Source organism: Macaca fascicularis, chromosome 13 (assembly GCF_037993035.2).
Source record: "Macaca fascicularis isolate 582-1 chromosome 13, T2T-MFA8v1.1".
NCBI classification, from domain to species: Eukaryota; Metazoa; Chordata; class Mammalia; order Primates; family Cercopithecidae; genus Macaca; species Macaca fascicularis.
In genome coordinates, this window is record NC_088387.1 from 7478269 (window position 1) to 7499345 (window position 21077).

Below are 21077 nucleotides of genomic sequence, written 5' to 3' on the forward strand. Positions count from 1 at the left end.
GCTAAAGTGTAATGGCAAAATCTTGGCTGATTGCAAACTCCACCAGGCTCAAATAATCCTCCTACTTCAGCCTCCCCAGTAGCTGGAATCATAGGCATGCAATACCATGCCCAGCAATTTTTTTTTTTTTTTTTTTTTTTTAGTAGAAATAGGGCCTCACCATGTTGCCCAGGCTGCAGTCCATTTACTTTCAATGTTATCATTGACAAGTAGGAATTTACTCCTGCCATTTTGTTATTTATTTTCTAGCTTTTTGTGGTCATCTCTTTTCTTTTCTTTCTCCCTGTTCCCCTTTTAGTGGAGGCGATTTTCTCTGATCATATGATTTAATTTATTGCTTTTTAATTTTTTGTGTATACATCATATGCTTTTTGAATATTCATTGTATTTTTTTTTATTTGAGGTTACTGTGAAGCTTGCAAACGCTGTCTTATAGCCCATTACTTTAAACTGATTGTAATTTAACACTGATTGCATAAACAAACACATGACAAGAAAATTAGTTAAAACTCTACACTTTTAACTTTGTCCCCCTGCTTTTTTAACTTTTTGTTGTTTTTATTTATTTCTTATTGTGCAGTCCATCTTGAAAAGTTGTTGTAGTTATTATTTTTGATAGATTCATCATTTTGTCTTTCTAATTAAAAGTAGTTTATACATCATAATTATAGTGTTATGATAGTCTTTGTTTTTCTGTGTGCTTATTATTACCAGTGAGTTTTATACATTCAGTTGATTTCTTCTTGCTGATTGACATCCTTTTCTTTCTTTCAGAAGAATTCCCTTTAGCATTTCTTGTAAGACAGGTCTGCTGTTGATGAAATCCCTCAGCTTTCATTTGTCTGGGAAGGTCTTTACTTCTCCTTAATACTTGAAGAATATTTTCATGGGATATACTATTCTAGGGTAAAGGTATTTTTCCTTTAGCACCTTAAATATGTCATGCCATGTCATGGCACTCTCTCCTGGCCTGTAAAGTTTCCTCTGAAGAGTCTGCTGCCAGATGTATTGGAGCCCCATTGTATGTTATTATTTTTTTTCCTCTTGCTGCTTTTACAATCCTTTCTTTATTCTTGACCTTTGGGAGTTTGATTATTATATGCCTTGAGTTAGTCTTATTGGGTTAAATCTGCTTGGTGTTCTATAACTTTCATGTACTTGAATGTTGGTACCTTCCTCTAAGTTTGGTAAATTCTCTGTTATTATACTTTTTACTGAACTTTCTACCCTATCTCTTTCTTTACTTCTTCTTTAAGGCCAATAACTTTTAGATTTACTTGTATAAATCTATTTTCTTGATTTTGTAGGTGTGCTTCAGTTTTAAATTATTTTTTTCTTTTGTCTTCTCTGACTGCATATTTTCAAACAGCCTGTCTTCAAGCTCACTAATTCTTTCTTCTTCTCGATCAATTCTGCTATTAAGAGACTCTGATGCATTCTTCAACATGTTGATTGCATTTTTCAACTCTAGAATTTCTCCTTTTTAATTATTTCAATGTCCTTGTTAAATTTATCCGATAGAATTCCAAATTTCTTCTCTGTGTTATCTTGAATTTCTTTGAGTCTCCTCTACACAGCTGTTTTGTATTATCTGTCTGAAAGATCACTTATAGAAATTTCTTCAGGATTGATCCCTGCTGTCTTATTTAGTTCTTTTGTTAAGACCATGTTTTTCTGGAGGATCTTGATGCTTGGAAACGTTCATCAGAATCTGGGTATTGAGGAGTTAGGTATTTATTGCAGTCTTCACAGCCCAGATTTGTTTGTGCCAATTCCTCTTGAGAAGGCTCTCCAGGTATTTGAAGGGACTTGGTCTCAAGCCCAGTAATGCTATGGTTTTTGCAGACTCATAGAGGTAACACCTTGGTGGTCTTGTAGAAGATCCAGAAAAATTCTCTGAATTACCAGGAAGAGACTCTTGTTCTTTCCCTTTACTTTCTCCCAAACAAATAGATTCTCTCTGTGATGAGTCCCCTGTAACTAGGGGTGTGATGATGCAAGCACTCGTATGGCCACCACCACTGGGACTGTGCTAGGTCAGACCTGAAGCCAGCACAGCACTGGGTCTCACCCAAGACCCACTGTAACCGTGGCCTGGGTACCACCTATGTTAACTCAAAGCTCTAGGGATCTCTCATTAGTAGGTGGTGATGTCAGCCAGGTTTGTTTCCTTCCCTTCATAGCAGCAAGTTCCCCTATGCCTTTGGCAGGTCCAGAGATGCTATCTGGGAGCCAGGGATTGGAGTCAAAAAATTTAGAAGTTTGCCTGATATTCTATTCTACCACGGCTAAGTTGACACTCGAAAGATAATACAAAGTCCTTCCCACTATTCCCTCCCCTTTCTAGAGTCAGGGGAACCTCTTCCTGTGGCCACCACCACCACTGGCCCATAGGTGTTTCTGTCAGACCACTGCTGATGTTTACTTAAATCTCAAGGGCTCTTCAGTTAGCTTGTGGTGAATGCTGCGAGGTGTGGGATTCACCCTTCAGGGCAATGGGCTTCCCTCTGACCCAGGGCAGATCTCGAAATACTGTCTAAAAGCCTAGGCCCGGACTCAGGGACCCCAAAAGACTGCTTGTTGCTCTGCCCAACTGTGGCCAAGCTGGCACCTGAGATACAAGACAAAGTCCCCTTTACTTTTCCCTCTGCTTTTCTCAAACATAAGGAGTCATTCATTGTAGCCACCACAGCTCAGAGTGTATACTGAAGTCAGCACATCTCAGAGCCCAAAGTCCAGGGAGTATTGTCTAGGTATCACTGCTAGTTATTCAAGGGCTCTTGGGTTGGCAGGTGATGAATCTTGCCAGAACTGGGTCCTTCCTTTCAAGGCATTGTGTTTCTTTTTGGCCCAGGGTGTGTCTAGAAATGTCATTCATGAGCCAGGCATGGAATGGGAGCCTCATGATTCTGCCCAGCACCCTATCCTACTGTAGCTGAGCTGGTATTCAAGATGTAAGACAAAGTCTTCTTTACTCTTCACTTTCCTCTCTTTAAGTAGAAAGAAGGAGTCATTTTCTTTCCTCTCTTTAAGTAGAAAGAAGGAGTCATTTTCTTTCCTCTCTTTAAGTAGAAAGAAGGAGTCATTTTTATTGCTGCAAGCTGCACTGCCTAGGTTTGGGAGAAGGACGGCACAAGCACTTCCTTAGGTGCCCCGGCTGGTGACTTCCTAGTCATGTGCCACCCTAGTTCTCTGACTCTGAGCCCAGCCCAGCACTAATAATTGCCTAGGAATTGCAGTTCTTCTGTTGTAGACTGTCTTTCAAGTTTATATAAGATTTAAGAGCACTTTGGCTCAGAGTGGCATGGTTTGTTGAGAAACTCAAGTTCTGACCACTGAGATGGGCAACTCCCCTCTGGCTACCTTTAGTTCAAATGCTCCCTCTGTGCATAGGTGCTGACTGAGCCTAGCATTGCTTTGTTCTCTGCTATGATAGGACAGTACTGAGTTCAATGTAAAGTCCCCTAGTCATGGCACTCTCCCTCCCCAAAGTGTACAGACTCTCCAAGCTGCAGGGGGAGAGGGGAGAGGTGGTGTTAGTGATTCAAGGCTATCTCTCTGACCTTCTTCAATGTCTATTTTAGCGATATGAAGTTAAAACCAGGCACTGTGATTGCTCACCTGATTTTTGTTTCTCGTGATGGTGCTTTTCTGTGTGCAGATAGTTGTTAAAATTTGGTGTTCCTCTGGGGGAAACAAGTGGTGTAGGCTTCTATTTTACAATCTTACTCTACTTCTGAAACCTTACAATAAAAGACATTTATAGAAGCATTCAATAATTACTTATTGAAAATAATACTTTGCTAATCTTGACATTACTTTTTGCTCTGTAATCTTACTTTGGCTTAATTTGGTCTTTTAGTAGAATGTATATATTAATAAAAGTTTTACTCTCTTAGATACTGTGAAGCAGTCCCACAGTAAGCATCATCTTTATTTAACTTTTTGAGATATTGCCAGGTACTCTCATGTTTACTCCTTTAGTAATGGCCAGGACCATAAAAACTCAATGGTAGAGTGCTGTTTCATACTACCTTAAAATAGCAGTATGGACAGCACTTTTTGCCTCTTTCCTGCCACCCACAAAGTGTTTCTGCCACATCATGAAAAGGTCTGTCCTATTTTTGGTTTTAATTGTAACTATAATCCCCTCCTTGGTGGTTCAAATGCATTATGTGAAATGTGGCAGAGCGTGAGTTTGCACTATAGCCACTTTACTCTGTGATACATTAAAAGGTGTAATCCAACTGAAATGTAAATCACTGTTCTTGAAAACAAATTACAAATGGAGATAACGGTGCTGTAGAATAGCTCTAAGTATCAAAGAGACCATCCCAGACCTATTTCTTTCAGGTCTGAATTGCAGCCACACTGTTATCCAGGGTAACAGGAGGCTTCTAAGGCATGCTATTGACAAGGGGATGGAAAACAGTGCTGTTAATCCCAGGTCCTGAATGGAAGAACAGACACAACATTATCCAGTTGAATTCCAAAACACTCACAGGAGGGAAGAGAAGCTTCTTTATGCGCTGTAGCTATAACTCCCATAGATGCACCACACAAAATGCCTTGTTAAAAATACTTTTTAAAATCCCTTCAAAATCAAAACCAGCAATCCTAATTTCTAGTCCATTGAGAAAAAGGAAAAAAATAATGATTTATTTTTGTTTATGACCATGATGAGCATTCATTATTATTGCCATTGTCATTGTTGTTATTATTATAAGTGAAGTTTGAGGTTTTAAGGAGTTGATGAGGAAAGAGGGATTAATCAATTGCTTATTTCTTTGACTTCTCTTTTCTCTTGGTAGAGGTAATAAGAACCAATGCCTAGGATCATAGATGGATTCCTGTGGTGAAATGATGTCTAGAAAAGTTTCCATATCTTGGGCTGCCATGGTTGGTTAACTGAATGAGTAGACCTAGCATGTGAAATTCTAAACTCTGAATGCCAGGCCTGAGCTTACCACAAATATATAGGCTTATGTGTGTACAGATGAGAGCCTTCTGGTTTATTGGTTTGGATGTATTTTTCATGGAATTACTTATATAACATTTATGTCTTTAGAGAGCACATTAATAATTTATTTCTCCTATATTTAAATAAACCTCAGACAGAGATGATTATTTTGTTCTCAGTTGCTGGATCAACTAACTTAAAAATATACAGATTAATTATCTTGCCTTCTTTTATTAAGAACTTTAAATAGGCTGCTCCATTACATTTTAGGAAAAATCTTAATTTATTATTTTAGCGTTAGAAGTTCTCAATGTTAAGGTTTCATCATTATAATTTTCAGCATCATCTTCTACTTGTCCTATAAAAGCTCACGCTAAACTACAGCAGTCTTCTGGAAAAACCCTTTTCCCATTTCTCTCCATCTATTCTTCCTGTGACATTATCAAATTGTCTATCTTAGTTTCATTGAATGATCTTTCCATCATATCCATTTATCCCTTAGACAATCATTTAATAAGGAGTATATACTTCCTGTTGTGGATAAAAATTGACAGCTATTGATACTTGTGTATGCTTCATGAAGTTCTAGTGCTGTGTTTTTCAGCTCCATCAGGTCATTTATGTTCTTCTCTAAACTGGTTATTCTAGTTAGCAATTCGTCTAACCTTTTTTCAAGGGTCTTAGCTTCCTTGCATTGGGTTAGAACATGCTCAATTAGCTCAGAGAAGTTTGTTATTACCTACATTCTGAAGCCTACTTCTGTCAATTCGTCAAAATCATTCCCTGTCTGGTTTTGTTCCCTTGCTGGAGAGGAGTTGTGATCCTTTGGAGAAGAAGAGGCATTCTGGTTTTTGGAATTTTCAGCCTTTTTGTGCTGGTGTCTGCCCATCTTCATGGATTTATCTACCTTTGGTCTTTGAAGTTGGTGAACTTCAGCTGGGTCCTCTGAGTGGATGTCCTTTTTGTTGATATTGATACTATTCCTTTCTGTTTGTTCGTTTTCCTTCTAACAAGCCCCTCTGCTGCAGCTCTCCTGGAGTTGGCTGGAGGTCCACTCCAGACCCTGTTTGCCTGGGTATCACTGGTGGAGGCTGCAGAACAGCAAAGATTGCTGCCTGTTCCTTCCTCTGGAAGCTTTGTCCCAGAGGGGCACCCACCAGATGCCAGTCAGAGCTCTCCTGTATGAGGTGTCTGTTGGTTCCACTCTCCCCGTTACTTTCAAGTATACCAATCAAGCATAGATTTGGTCTTTTCCCACAGTCCCATATTTCTTGGAGGCTTTGTTTGTTTCTTTTCACTCTTTTTTCTCTAATTGTGTCTTCATGCTTTATGTCATTGAGTTGATCTTCAATCTCTGATATCCTTTCTTCTGCTTGATTGAAGTTTACCATAGGTACAAAGAGGAGCTGGTACCATTCCTTCTGAAAGTATTCCAAACAATAGAAAAAGAAAAAATCCTCGCTAACTCATTTTACGAGGCCAGCATCATCCTAATAGCAAAACCTGGCAGAGACACAATAACAAAAAAGAAAATTTCAGGCCAATATCCCTAATGAACATTGATGAGAAAATCCTCAATAAAATACTGGCAAACCAAATCCAGCAGCACATCAAAAGGCTTATCCACCACGATCGAGTTGGCTTCATCCCAGGGATGCAAGGCTGGTTCAACATACTCAAATCAATAAACATAATCCATCACATAAACAGAACCAATGAAAAAAACCACATGATTATCTCAATAGACGCGGAAAAGGCCTTGACAAAATTCAACAGCCCTTCATGCTAAAAATTCTCAATAAACTAAGTATTGATGGAATGTATCTCAAAATAATAAGAGCTATTTATGACAACCCACAGACAATATCATACTGAATGGCCAAAGACTGGAAGCATTCCCTTTGAAAACTGGCATAAGACAAGGATGCCCTCTCTCACCACTCCTATACAACATAGTGCTGGAAGTTCTGGCCAGGGCAATCAAGCAAGAGAAGGAAATAAAGCATATTCAATTAGGAAAAGAGAAAGTCAAACTGTCTCTGTTTGCAGATGAAATGATTGTATATTTAGAAAACCCCATCGTCTCAGCCCCAAATCTCCTTTAACTGAGAAGCAACTTCACCAACATCTCAGGATACAAAATCAATGTGTAAAAATCACAGCCATTCCTATACACCAATAACATACAAAGAGATAGCCAAATCATCATGAACTCCCATTCACAACTGCTACAAAGAGAATAAAATACCTAAAAATACAACTTACAAGGGATGTGACGTTCCTCTTCAAGGAGACCTAGAAACCACTGCTTAAGGAAATAAGAGAGGACACAAACAAATGGAAAAACATTCCATGCTCATGGATAGAAAGAATCAATATTGTGAAAATGGCCATACTTCCCAAAGTAATTTATAGATTCAATGCTATCCCCATCAAGCTACCATTGACTTTCTTCACAGAATTGGAAAAAGCTACTTTAAATTTTATATGGAACCAAAAGAGAGCCCACATAGCCCAGACAATCCTAAGTAAACAAAACAAACAAACAAAAAACAACAAAGAAACAAAGCTGCAGGCATCATGCTACCTGACTTCAAACTATACTACAAGGCTACAGTAACAAAAACAGCATGGTACTGGTACCAAAACAGATTTATGGACCAACGGAACACAACAGAGGCCTCAGAAAAAAAGCGTCCCATCTACAACCATCTAATTTTTGGCAAACCTGACAAAAACAAGCAATGGGGAAAGGATTCCCTATTTAATAAATGATGTTGGGAAAACTGGCTAGCCATATGCAGAAAACTGAAACTGGATCCCTTCCTTACACCTTATGCAAAAATTAACTTAAGATGGAATAAAGACTTAAACGTAAGACCTAAAACCATAAAAACCCTAGAAGAAAACCAAGGCAATACCATTCAGGACATAGGCATGGGCAAAGACTTCATGATGAAAACGTGAAAAACAATGGCAACAAAAGCCAAAATAGACAAATGGAATATAATTAAACTAAAGAGCTTCTGCACAGCAAAAGAAACTATCACCAGAGTGAGCAGGCAACTGACAGAAAGGGAGATAATTTTTGCAATCTATCCATTTGACAAAGGTCTAATATCCAGAATCTACAAGAAATTTAAACAAATTTACAAGAAAAAAACAAACAACCCCATCAAAAAGTGGGCAAAGGATATGAACAGGCACTTCTCAAAAGAAGACATTTATGCAGCCAACAAACATATGAAAAAGAACTCATCATCACTGGTCATTAGAGAAATGCCAATCAAAACCACAATGAGATACCATCTCATGCCAGTTGGAATGGTGATCATTAAAAAGTCAGGAAACAACAGATGCTGGAGAGGATGTGGAGAAATAAGAATGCTTTTACGCTGTTGCTGGGAGTGTAAATTAGTTCCACCATTGTGGAAGACAGTGTGACAATTCCTTAAGGAGTGAGAACCAGAAATACCATTTAACCCAGCAATACCGTTACTAGGTATACACCCAAATGATTATAAATCATTCTACTGTAAAGACACATGCATACGTATGTTTATTGTGGCACTGCTCACAATAGCAGAGACTTGGAACCAATCCAAATACCCATCAATGATAGACTAGATAAAGAAAATGTGGCACAAATACACCATGGAATACTATGCAGCCATAAAAATGGATGAGTTCATGTCCTTTGCAGGGACAGGGATGAAGCTGGAAACCATCATTCTCAGCAAACAAACACAAGAACAGAAAACCAAACACTACATGTTCTCACTCATAAATGGGAGTTGAACAATGAGAACACATGGACACAGGGAGGGAAACATCACACACTGGGGCTTGTTAGTGGGTGGGGTCTAGGGCAGGGACAGCATTAGGAGAAATACCTAATGTAGATTACGGGTTGATGGGTGCAGCAAACCACCACGGCATGTGTATACCTATGTAACAAACTGCATGTTCTGCACATATACCCCAGAACTTAAAGTTTAATAAAATAAAATTTGACACTAATAAAACAATGCAATTCTCAAAGTGCTCAAGGTCTACTTGGAGAAGACAGGGTGGAGAACAAACACAATCGTATCCATTGCATTACATATGTTGGTAAAAATTTGTCTTCAGTACAATGCTGGTATTCGCAATCATCCCAGCCCAATATCTGATATTTTATTTACTCACTCCACTGAACAAAATCTGTGGGAAAAATTTGACCAAAAATTTTTTTTTCCAGAGATTTTGTTCAGTTGAGTGAGTAGTGGAGTTAATCTCATAGTATCATTGGAACTGTTTCTAAGTGGCTCATAATTCCTGAATTTAGGAATGAGGATCAATCAATTGTGATATCAAGATCATGTATCGCACTCACCATCTCTGAAGGTATCTCTGAAACTTCTGAACTCGCCAAACATGTAGTGAACAATTTTGGTGTGAAATTTATCAGGTCTTACAAGCTGATGGCATCCCCTACTCATAAACGTGGAACATCACTGTGCACCCTGAATTCTCTAACAACAGCAGCGGGGATTGTGGTGCCTAGTTGTCTAATAAAGTCAGTAAAAATTAGAAAGGAAAGAAGGAAGGAAGGAAAAGACAAGGAAGACGAAACAGCCAGAACTCAAACTCCAAAGTTCTCTTTCTCCATGACCTTGATAAATTAGCCTAAACTCCAAAATTCTCTTTCTCCATGGCCTTGATAAATTAGTCTATCTTTCTGAATTTCTTTCTTAGGTTGATTGGAAGATACTGAGGTATTATATTTCTCAGACTATATCTACTGCAACAAACTATTGGCAAAGATTCTGAGAGCCTCCAGCAACTTTGGAAATACAGTTTTTAAAAGTAGAATTAAACTGTATATAAAAGAAGATTATAAATGCATAGTACTGCCACCTAGGAACACCTTTTCTTAGTTTTATATGACCTCTAGAATATTTTTAGTAAATAATAACAGAGTTCTATGTTTTAAAAAATTTAAATGTGTGAGTGTTTTCTTTCATTGTGATGTAAACTTTGTTGATGCCACTCTTCATGCTATAAATTATTAGAGTAGCTTTGATTTTGTAGTTTGAATTCTATTGTATATAACCTACAGAAGACAAATGGTATAAGAGATAAGGTATAATTAGATTTCCTCCTGATGCATTTTATTATTTGTTGCAGAATAAGACATGGCAGTTCTGTGTAAAAATGTTTAAAGTACTACACCAGTTGAACATTAGCATATCAGAATCACATTGTAACTGGCATCTCTGGAGCCACAGTCTGTAGAGCAAGGGTGCTCTGACTGTCTTTAGGAGAAAAAAGGAATCACTTGTATCAAACTGTGGCTTATTTGGATGAGTACTTTTAATTACACTTTTATAAATGCAATATTATTTTGCTTCAATAAGATGTAACTTTTACAATTTTTTTTGCTAGACTTACCAGTTGACTGACTACATGATTAGCTGTTCAAACTCACTCATGAAGATGGAAAGAGTCACTATTTTAAAATATGCGAGAGTGACAGACATTAACCACGGACCATCCCAGCCAGACTAGCAGTGTGAGTATCTTACTTATAAATGGCTTGAGTTGAGATTGTTTTAGTGGGCAAAATCTCTCTGCTTACATACTCTCTGATGTATTTTGATTTTGGTATTTATGTCACTTAGGAATGGAGACTCCAGTTATCTTTTGGAAATTCCATTAATTTGCAATTTCAAATATGTTAATAATATCCATTTATTTCATAAACACAATTGCTGATTTCAGAGGTATGGCTTGGAATGAAAATTTTCATCTTTCATTATGCATTATAGCTCCTGTTGTCCCCAAATGGGGACATAACTGGTAGGCATGTTGACAAAATTCAATTCAACATTTCGATTGTAATCAAAACTACTACTAGTAATATACACCTGAGGTTTCAGAATTTCTACATCCATTTTACATAATGCTTTATGATCATAAAGTTTGGCAAATTGCCATTTATTTATTTATTTGCAATTTTTTCATAGAAGAAATGTAAATACAAAACACTGGAGTGTTTTATCCGATTGGTACTTTTATCCTCAGAAGTAACCATTTTTCCCTTTTCCACAACCTAAGATATTTTAAAAGTATCAAGTTTGTCTTGTAATGATCAAAGTGTTCAGCGATGTTCACAAAGGAAAGATAGCTTTTATTTCATTACAAATTCAATTCAATCACAAAGGCAGCTGATAGCAAAAATTTGTAACAAATTGGGCAATTCAAGAAGCTATATTAATGAATGCTGTGAAACACAGGGATCATTTGTGTAAATGAAGTTGAAAAATACACCTGTTGTTTCCAGTCCGTGATAATAATCATATATCTAGGCCATAGGATAAGGCCTGCTTTCTTAGTTCATGCCCATTAGGAAACAACCCTTCATTGTTACTTTGCATGAGGGAAGGGCTTGTAAATGGTAAGGACTACAGGAAACGAAGCTGAAAGAATCATTTAGTGCAACTCTATACTCAGACAGGTGCCACTTTTAGACATTTTAATTAATCTCATTTGTTAGTTATACCTGTAAATCACACTGTTATCATTCCTGAACCAGGAATGGAAACCAGAAATTGTCACGGACTAAAAATAAAAGACCAAGTCCTCAAATGGAATAGCCATATAAATTTACTGGCTTCATTTCATAGCAGTACATTAGATTGAAATTAGATACCTGGAAAATTCCAAATTACAAGGAGGTCTCTTGTTTCTTTATATCACATTGACAGAAAACATGGCTTAATATAGTCCTCTAGGAAGGCTGCATATCATATACTAATTGTGTGTGTGTGTGTGTGTGTGTGTGTGTGTGTGTGTGTAAGAGAAGGAAATTTTTGATATTATAAAAGGTCTTCTGTTTTAGTATAGTAACAGTATTGCTGTACAGTAAATCGAAGGCTGATCCAAAGTCTTGTTAGAATTTATCACCATGCATCTGGTTACAATACTGTCCAGCATCTGAATGATGGAAAGATTAGCCAAGAATACCAATGGTTTGAGAATAAAGAGGCTTTCAAGAGTATCCCAGCCTGGTGGTGCTGGGGCGAGGAAGGTTCTACTTTTTTATGTGTCTTGAAGGAATCACCCATAAGTAGACAACTCTATAACAAGATACCTGAATGAGAATATGACTGAGTATGCTTAGGGATTAACTATATGTTCCACAGAGAGTTAAAAAAATGACCAAAAAAAAAATCGTAACACCCCTTACTCAGCATAAAACCAAACCTATTCTGCCTTTTCTTTCTCAAGTCTGGCAACTTGGTTAGGTTGAGTATACTCTTCAGCCATAGTGTTGACTAGACTCTGCATCAGCCAATATAGATGCATTCTCATTAATACCATCCTGAAGCATTTAGCATCAGTATCTCTACAGGCTGGAACTTTGATTAAGGTCAAGCCAAATCCCACTTTAGTTTCACTCTAGTGAATTGGTATATAAAACAATGTGAAATTTTAATAAGCATTAGTAAGAGCTGTAATTAACATAATAAAATCTGTTTTAAATTATTAAATGTTCTAAAATACTTTGTTACGATCACATTTACCAATGGTTGTTACCTAGAAAAATGTATCAATGGAATTGATATATGAGAAACAGCCAAGTTTGTGCCAAGTAAAAGACACACAAAAGATGCTCTTTTGATCAAATCTGAACTTTCAATTATCACCTTGTCAGGTTATCATTTGTCTCTTTAATCTCTAATTTAAGTAGCAAAATGTTCTATTTGACTCTTGAAGTTTCCATAATTTAGACAATTTAACTATATTTATAAATGAGATATAAATAACATAAACATTCAAAAACATAATTACAAAAATAATAAAAGTCATGAAATAAGAAATTGTGACAGATGCTGTTGCTTAAAAGGTGTGAAAACTCTACTAATATATAATCTTCACATCAATTTTTTTAATGTTTTAGTAACATGAGCTATTTAACAATCTTATTAAACTATCTCCCCCTAAGATAAATCAACACACTTTATTGTATAAGATTTTATTTCTGGAAATTGATTCTCTTTACATTCAGAATATTAGAATAATCTTTACTTTTGAATTTCTTAACAAATTATTGATGATTTTCTGCAAGATTTTGAAATTAACCCACACTGTGCAAATGAACTAAAATTAAATGTTATTAAAAATGAAATATTTTTGTCAAACGCAGGTTTCAATGAGAAGGTTTCTATTGTTTAAGGAGAAGATGCGTTTGAAGTTAGGGGATGGTCTTTGCTAAGGAAATGAGCTTTAGCATTAGATCAATTTAGCTGCTTTGATCTGACAGCATTAGAAACACCTGATATATTAGTTATGCGTGTTCTATAGGAGTAAACTGAATCAAATTACCCCTAGCTTAGGTTTTCAGATGAGAGTAAGGTTTGGGTAAAGAACCACGTGAAATCTGCATGTCTATTCAAGTTTAATTTATTGTTTTATTAAAGCATTGTTTCTTTCGTCTGCAATTTAGGTTTTATAGTCTGCATTGTGAATGTTGTGTGGAGACTTTGCCATGTCCTCATAGGGACATTCACAATGGAAGCCTCTATGGATAGAGTCACTAGACTTCTTCTAAGTAATGCTTCTTGGCTGGTGACTAGGGCCCTGGCTAAAACAAACAAACAAACAAACAAACAAACAAAAAACCGTGGAACTCCCAGCAGCCATACCAACCATGCTGTTTATCAGTAAAAGAATGTTAACGTGGTTCATGTTACCATAGGTCTGGAATGTCCAGGAGCACTGACTCATCAAGTACATGAATTGTTATATAGGGGATGAGGCTGGGGCCAATTGTAAAAGCACATGAAGTGTGCAAGAGCAATTAGACCACATTCCCATTGTGCCTATTCTTGCCTCCTGGCCATCCTCTTCCAATGTACACATCTAGGCTTATCAGGAGTTCCATATAAACTCTCTGAATAAAGAGTAAAAATATCTGGCATGAGTTACAGGTGACTGGCATTACTAGGAGACGATGCAGGGGTGTTGTGTTATAACCCCATTTATTTATGAAAAACAAGGTAGGATGGAGATTCTCCTCCTGGGCAGAATATCAACTTCTATCTTATCTTATAGTTTATATTATACTGTAAGGAGATGGCTGAAGTATAGAGCTACAGGAATTCACAAAATGTGGCAAAGAGTGTGGTCAGACAATTTAGGGATTTCGAAGGGGCAACACTGGTGGATTGATGATGAAGAGGAGGGGCAAGAGGTATGAGGATGAAGGCTAGGAGCAGTCTCCAAGTGTGAGAGCCTTTGTGCCTTTTGAGACTGCTCACCACAAGGCTCCCGCTGCAAAAGAGGCTCATCAGTAGCCATGGACATGTTAGTCCAGCTGTGGATGCCCTAGAGTATCTTTCAACAGACAGTGCAGTATTTGCTCAATTGTCCATAATGACGGAGAAATAAAATGTAGAGACCTGAGTGATCAATGAGGAACTAGGGCTGCTGCTGTGCTATAGGGGTAGGGTGAGTTGAGGATGGAGCATAATTGGACTCCTGGCATTTTCACTTGTACTAACATTATTCAGAGATAAAGTTAGTGGTTACTCCACAGCAGAAAGATCACTAAGGAGTCACCTAACTCAGAAATGAAACAATGAAACAATGGATCCCCTTAGAAAAATCATATATATCAACCATGGCCATCTGAGAACCAAATACTTTAGTCTCTGTCTATAGTTTCTTTCTTTCATATCACACACACACACACACACACACTCTCACACACACACTTGTGGTTTCAACTTGAGTGTGTTGGTGGTAATTAAATTTCAAATTTTTGTCCAAAGATGACAGAATTTTAAGACTTGATTTTTATCTCAATAAAATGAGGAATAAACATCAGGAATCCTGGGTTTGGTGCTAGATAGCTGGTCACATTTTGGAGGTCTTTCTTTGAGGAGAGGATGATTGTATTTCCATTTTTATAAGGGAGAGCTATATTATGTTGGGTGGGAATGCTTTTGTTTGGATGAGCTACTAATGGAAGAAGGGTGCAAACATCAGGTCACAAAAGAAATACTTTGTACACATTTTCCATTCTTGTGGCCACTCAGCACACAAACTCTTATTATAGGTGGTAATGATGGAATTCAGACCCACTTCACTGCAGAATAAGCACTCAGAGATGCCCATTTTTCCAAACCCCTGGTGGCCCAGGGAGCACATGGGCATTTTACTTCTACCCACAGATATGAAATTTTAGGTACTGGCCCAAGGCTATGGAGACAATTTAAATTTATTCATGATACCAGAGTCAAGGTTCTTGAAGCCAAGAATGCCAGGCCAGTGGCAACATTCTAATCTGATTGCTACAATGGCATGAACTTGGCTGTGTTTTATGCCATCTAGTCTTTCTTTTGCTTATCAGATCTTTTAACTTTATTTGACAGTGTTTGCAGGGGTCTTCAAATTCTTCTCATAGATAAATGATAAGTTTTAGTCACCTTTGATTCAAGCAGGAAAAGGGACTTTCATTATTAGAAGATCCCTGTTTAACTCCTTTCCTCTCTCCCTCCCTCCCTCCCTCCCTCCCTCCCTCCCTTCCTTCCTTCCTTCCTTCCTTCCTTCTTCTTTCTCTCTTTTTTCTCTCTTTATCCCCTCCTCCCCTCCCTCCCTCCCTCCCTTCTTTCCTCCTTCCTTCCTTCCTTCTTCCTTTCTTCCTCCCTCCCTCCCTCCCTCCCTCCTTCCTTCCTTCCTTCCTCCTTCCATCTTCCTCACTCCTTCCCTTCTTCCCTCCCTCATTTCACCTTTCCTTCCACCTTCTAGACCTTCCATTTTTTTTTTGTAAATAACAATGCTTGATTCAGTGAATTCTGAAATCATAAGCATAAAATAGGTATGTTTTCTAGTAACTGCTTTTATTTATGAAATTGTAAAACTACGATTTTCCCCCAAATCTTATACTTTTTTGTTAATTGCAGACAGCCACATTTTGCCTATTAAAACTCAGGCCCCGGTTTTGAATGTGAGCAATTCTAAAAATGTGCTATTTACTCTCATTTGATCTTTGAGTATAACCTATCTGTTTCTCCCCAGTCAAAAGTAGAAGCATGGGCTTCCTAACGGTGACTGAACACAGGGAGTTTTGTTCTTTCAAATCTGGAGTCCTACAAGTTGGGCAAACACTGCAATATTAGTTCTGTGAGCTCTGGGCAATTAATAGAAAGCATCAAATGATGGGAAGGGATGTGAAGTGAAGTATCGTTCAACATTAGACCCTGACTCAAAAAAATGAGGATGACTAAAATTACTGGGTTTGAGTTAAAGCAGTCCCTGAGCCTGAGAGGGATGAAGAGATCAAGGAGCAAAGAGGCTTTCCATGGACTTCTCACTGGGACAGCCAGTGCCTTCTATCTGGCAGAGCCTCTGCCTTCTATTTCACCTATGGGATTGCTGTAGGTAGGCATTCTAGTAACCTGACATGAGCCCTCATGAACAAAGCAAAATAAACAAAAACATGACAAGGCATGAAACAGAACACAATGCTCATATAATAAAGACCGTTCTGAAAGAGTTGAAATAGAACGCTTGAATTTTAACACAAAGAATAATTTTTAGGAATTACATAATATGACTTCCTTACCACAAAAATCAGCAATGAACAGAAGGTGAGGATGAATTATTTTTCACCTGAATTAATTATCTGGGACACAAACTGTAAGAAATGAATCAAGATACCCAGCAAAAATATGAAGTGGTATTAGTCATGGGAGATAGGTTTATTACCAGACTTTATGCAATGCTAGATGGTGTAAGTAGACAACAGAATAAAGAGAATGTGACCTAAGAATTTTTTTTTACCAGCTGATATCTTGCAAGAAGGAAAAATATTAGAGAACATACTAGATATCAGTAAATGTGTTATACTTATAACAAATTTGAGGAAAATACTCAAGAAAGAATACTAATTAAACAGCAAATGAACCAGGATACAGACTTGCTCAAATATTTTATCCCAATAGATAAGAACAAGCTGTCAGGGATTTTGAAAAATTAGTGCTCAGTAAGAATTCTTAAAATAGACCAGCTATCCTTTAAGAAAAAATTCTAATAGTACAGAAGAAAGTGTGCTAAATCATCTGAGTTTTCCTCTTTTCGAGGAGTTGGAGACAGGGCAGGAGAAATGAAAGCAGCTAAATGTCTCATTTCTTAGGAAGTAATTATTCTTTAGAATTCTCCGAAAAGTGTTGGGATTGAGGAAGAAGAGCACCTTCATTGGTGAATAGTATATCTTTATAGGGAAAATATTTCACACATAGTACCCAAACAGTAGAGATATATGTGTTAATTATAAAAACAGGTAAAGGAAATACAACAGTTAGTTAAATGAAAAATATATGAAATTTCAAAATTAAAAAGGAGAAAGTGGAATGAACAGAAATGTTATCAAGCAAACAAATGTAAGGATAATAATACGAAAATGGGAGAAGCAAAAACTGCCAGAACCGGTTTTAATAAATTTAGTTGTATTCTACTTGTAAGACACACAAAAATAAATGATACTTGTGGTTAAAAATAAAATTATAAGCATGTAGGACTTACACAATTCTAACAAAAAAGGCAGAATGGCATTGTTATATCAAACACAATGAGTTTAAACTTAAATAAATCTAAAACATTAAAAAGATACATCATACCAGCTGTTTCATATGGCCCCAACATTGTGCAATGCTATTCATATACGGCAAGTCTAACATGGGGACATTTATCCTGAAAACTCATTGATTCATCCCACCAACTTCCATTCAAGAAATATTTTTGAAACATTTCTGTGTGCTAAAAACAGATTCTGGAATTAAAATAGATAAAATGTCCTTTTCACCTGGACCTTACGTCTGAGAGAGAAAAAAAAAAAGAAGACACAAAATCACAAGCTAGTATGTCATAAAAACATATCAGTTACATGAAGAACAACAACAAGAAATATAAAGAGCATCTGATTAATATAACAGTATTGAGGTGCTTCAAAACATCATTTTCAAAGTTGGCCAGGTTTATATAGAGTGTTCACTAGTTATTTTTGTTTGTTTCTGCAATCAGTGTTAATTTACCATCAGCTTAAAATAATGAGTTATAAGGCAGTATTTGCAAACCTCACAGTAACCACAAGTCAAAAAACATACAATGGATCCATAAAAAAAAAAGCAAGAAGTTACATTATAACACCAGAGAGAATCACTTTCACTAAAAGGAAGACAGGAAAAAAGAAAACAAGGAACAAAAGGCCACACAACAACCAGAAATCAAATAACAAAATGGCAGGAATAAGCCCATACCTATCAATAATAACATTGAATGTAAATGGACTAAACTCTCTAATACAAGAGCATAGAGTGAGTGAATAAATGACAAAACAAGACCCAAGGATCTGTTGCCCTACAAGAAAAACACTTAATCCATAAAGCACACACAGACTGAAAATAAAGGGATGGAAAAGGATATTCCATGTCAATAGAAACAAAAAATAGAGCCGAGATATCTATATTTACATCAGACAAAATAGATTTCAAGACAAAACCCTTAAGAAGAAACAAAAATGGTCATTATGTAATGATAAAGGGGTCAATTAAGCAATTGTGAGTATATATACACCCAATACAGGAGCACCCAAATATAAAAGCAAATATTTTTAGAGCTGAAGAGAGATACACTCCAATACTATAATAGTTGGAGACTTCAACGCCCCACTCTTAGCATTGGACAGATCTCCCAGACAGAAAATCAACAAAGAAACATTGGACTTAATCTGCAGTATAGACCAAATGGATATAATTGATATTTACAGAATACATCATCCAATGGCTGGAAAATGCATATTTTTCTCCCCAGAACATGGATTATTCTCAAGGATAGAGCATATATTAGCTCTATATATAGAGCTAATGTTATATATATCTAGTTATATATAACAAATCTTAAAACATTTAAAAAATTTGAAATAATATCAGGCATCTTCTCTGACCACAGTGGAATAAAACTAGAAATTAATAACAAGAGGAATTTTGGAATCTACACAAAAATATGAAAATTAAAGTATACACTCCTGAATGACCAGTGGGTCAGTGAAGAAGTTAAGAAGGAAATTTAAAAATTTTTTAAAACAAATGATAATGGGAATACAACATACCAAAACCTATGGGATATAGTGAAAGCAAGACTCAGAGGGAAATTTATAGCTATAATTGCCTACATAAAAAAAAAAAAAAAGAAACGCTACAATTAAATAACCTAACAATGCCTCCTAAAGAACTGGGAAAGCAAGAGCAAACGAAATCCAAAGTTAGTAGAAGAAAATAAATAAGATCAGAGAAGAAATAGATTTCAAACCAAATTTGAAATGAAGAAAATAATACAAAAGATCAATGAAATAAAAAGTTGTGTTTTTTAAGAAAGATAAACAAAATTGACAAACCTTTAGCTAGAGTAAGAATAAAAGAGAGACGAATTCAATAAACAAAATCAGAGATGAAACAGGAGACATTACAACTGATACTGCAGAAATTCAAAAGATCATTAGCGGTTATTATGGGCAATTACACGCCAATAAATTAGAAAATCTAAAATAAATAGATAATTTCTTAGACACTTACAATCTACCAAGATTGAACCATAGGCATGGGCAAAGACTTCATGTCTAAAACACCAAAAGCAATGGCAGCAAAAGCCAAAATTGACAAATGGGATCTCATTAAACTAAAGAGCTTCTGCACAGCAAAAGAAACTACCATCAGAGTGAACAGGCAACCTACAGAATGGGAGAAAATTTTTACAATCTACTCATCTGACAAAGGGCTAATATCCAGAACCTACAAAGAACTCAAACAAATTTACAAGAAAAAAACAACCCCATCAAAAAGTGGGCAAAGGATATGAACAGACATTTCTCAAAAGAAGACATTCATACAGCCAACAGACACATGAAAAAATGCTCATCATCACTGGCCATCAGAGAAATGCAAATCAAAACCACAATGAGATACCATCTCACACCAGTTAGAATGGCGATCATTAAAAAGTCAGGAAACAACAGGTGCTGGAGAGGATGTGGAGAAATAGGAACACTTTTACACTGTTGGTGGGATTGTAAACTAGTTCAACCATTATGGAAAACAGTATGGCGATTCCTCAAGGATCTAGAACTAGATGTACCATATGACCCAGCCATCCCATTACTGGGTATATACCCAAAGGATTATAAATTATGCTGCTACAAAGACACATGCACACGTATGTTTATTGCAGCACTATTCACAATAGCAAAGACTTGGAATCAACCCAAATGTCCATCAGTGACAGATTGGATTAAGAAAATGTGGCACATATATACCATGGAATACTATGCAGCCATCAAAAAGGATGAGTTTGTGTCCTTTGTAGGAACATGGATGCAGCTGGAAACCATCATTCTTAGCAAACTATCACAAGAACAGAAAACCAAACACCGCATGTTCTCACTCATAGGTGGGAACTGAACAATGAGATCACTTGGACTCAGGAAGGGGAACATCACACACCGGGGCCTATCATGGGGAGGGGGGCGGGGGGAGGGATTGCATTGGGAGTTATACCTGATGTAAATGACGAGTTGATGGGTGCAGCACACCAACATGGCACAAGTATACATATGTAACAAACCTGCACGTTATGCACATGTACCCTACAACTTAAAGTATAAAAATAAAATAAATAAATAAATAAATAAATAAATAAATAAATAAATAAAAAGAAATCCAGAGGGGGCGGAGCAAGATGGCTGAATAGGAACAGCTCCAGTCTCCAACTCCCAGCGCGAGCGACACAGAAGACCGGTGATTTCTGCATTTTCAACTGAGGTACTGGGTTCATCCCACTGGGGAGTGCCGGACGATCGGTGCTGGTCAGCTGCTGCAGCCCGACCAGCGAGAGCTGAAGCAGGGCGAGGCATTGCCTCACCTGGGAAGCGCAAGGGGGAAGGGAATCCCTTTTCCTAGCCAGGGGAACTGAGACACACAACACCTGGAAAATCGGGTAACTCCCACCCCAATACTGCGCTTTAAGCAAACAGGCACACCAGGAGATCATATCCCACACCTGGCCGGGAGGGTCC

At 37.1% G+C, this 21077-nt stretch overlaps 1 protein-coding gene across 2 annotated transcripts in view; it reads left to right on the forward strand.

Moving 5' to 3' along the window:
- The window catches only part of TMEM182 (transmembrane protein 182), a 416631-nt gene that overhangs the window by 302985 nt on the left and 92569 nt on the right, over window positions 1-21077 (forward strand). For both annotated transcript variants that reach the window (XR_012421977.1, XR_012421978.1), the window contains one exon: window positions 10388-10514. The gene's annotated coding sequence lies outside the window, so the exon portion shown is untranslated. Of the gene's footprint in view, window positions 1-10387; window positions 10515-21077 lie in introns of those variants that run through there.